Genomic DNA, 1,840 nt, shown 5'->3' with positions numbered 1-1,840 from the left:
CGTAGCTATGATTCGATCGGTGTGGCTAGTTGCTGTGCGCGGTGGATTCCCGTCGGGCAGCGACATAGCAATGATTCGATCGGCGTGTTGGAAGGTGAGATCGCGATGAAAGCACCAATTTGATAGGATAAACCCCCTATCGGGTTGATCGGCGTCCGTAGATCGGCGATCGATAAATGTCTGTCGCGGGCAAGTGCCCGTCGAGCAAGACGGGTTTCTCACTTTGGAGAGGAGAATGAATGATAATATTGATATTCTTGATTGATTTCTCAAATGATTACAATAACTTCTATTTATAATGCTAATAATAACTTAATAAACAAGAAAACAAAGATATGGAAAAGATATGCAAATCTCTAATTTAACTAACTAAAAAATGCTCATATCAGTCAGTTGCCATAACCACTGCAACGTTGGGGTCCGCGGGGTGGTGGTTTTTCCGACCACCCCCTCTATTGGTGTTCGTGCAATAGAGTCACCAACGGGACAGTTCACTGCAGTCGCCAAATGTGGCTCTTTTTGCAGATACTTGGTATTTTTGTAGCCCTTTCATTTAGCCAAGAGTGGCCATTCCATTTTCCTTTCTTTCTTATTTTAGATTTTAACAACATTATTCAATATATTATATATTTATTATACTATTATATTATATTTCAATTTAATATATCTCACTGTTATAATTTTAAAATTTTATAATAAAATTAAATTCCCCCCACCACACCCCAACACACACATCTTCATTACATATTTATATTCTCATTTCCATTTCATTTTCTCCTTATTTCATTTCATTATATCAAGAAGAGCCTTGGTCTCTTGAATTTGTTAATGAGATCGGAAAGAACATGTAAAGATTCTGGCTGAAGAGAAATAAATAATTTGGATATATTAAAAATTAAAATAGCCCTTAAAGAAAAAAGATGGAAGGAATAAAAAAATGTCCTAAAACAATGAAAAAGTCTATAACTTAATAAATCTTCTCATCAGATACCTTTGTTGATATTAATTTTTACAAGGTACCATTAATATGCAAATAACATTCTCTAAATATTTTTTTTTATAGTTCTCTTAATTAAAATCAAGGTAAAGAAAATAACAAAGAAGCAATGATATTAAGAGGGAACTCACAGATTTGAAATCAACTATAATGACATATGAAGAAGGCTAAAAAGTAACTAGGAACTAGAATAAAGCCACTAATATAAGGAGGAAATTTTTAAAAAATAATCGAATACGAAATTTCATCCATATATAATTACTAATTTAGAGTAAATTTTTAAAAATAGTCGAATACAAAAATTTAGTCATAATTACTAATTAAATTATTGAAGTTGTAACTCAGGGAGAGTGGATGAGTGGTTCAGTATTAAATCTTTATATTAGTCGTCCCCTTATAAGGTGTCCCCTTTTAAGGTGCTTAGAGCATCCACAATGGCGGCGAGCGGACCGGCTAGCCGATCTCCGGCGCTAGCCGGTCCGCTCGCCGAACCATTGTAACCGGCTAGCCGAATTTCGGTGGAAAAATCGGCGAGAGCACGCCGATTTCCGAGCGCTGGTCGATGCGCTCGCCGATCCGCTGGCCGCCATTGCAGGCTCCGGATCGGCGAGCGATCGGCGAGCGGATTTTTTTTATTATTTAATTTTCGAAACACTATATATACGCGATTTGCACATCATTTTTATTTGCACCGCTTGTTTTAACGAGTATTCTCTCTATCTTAATTTCTGTACAAGAGCAACAACGCGAAATGAGTAGCGCGAGTAGTAGTAGTGGTGGTAGTGGTGGAGATGCTGAGGAGTACGAACGGCGAATGAACGAAGCGTTGGAGGCCTATATGTC

This window comes from Salvia splendens, chromosome 6 (genome assembly GCF_004379255.2).
Source record: "Salvia splendens isolate huo1 chromosome 6, SspV2, whole genome shotgun sequence".
Lineage (NCBI taxonomy): Eukaryota > Viridiplantae > Streptophyta > Magnoliopsida > Lamiales > Lamiaceae > Salvia > Salvia splendens.
This window is presented reverse-complemented; position numbering follows the sequence as displayed.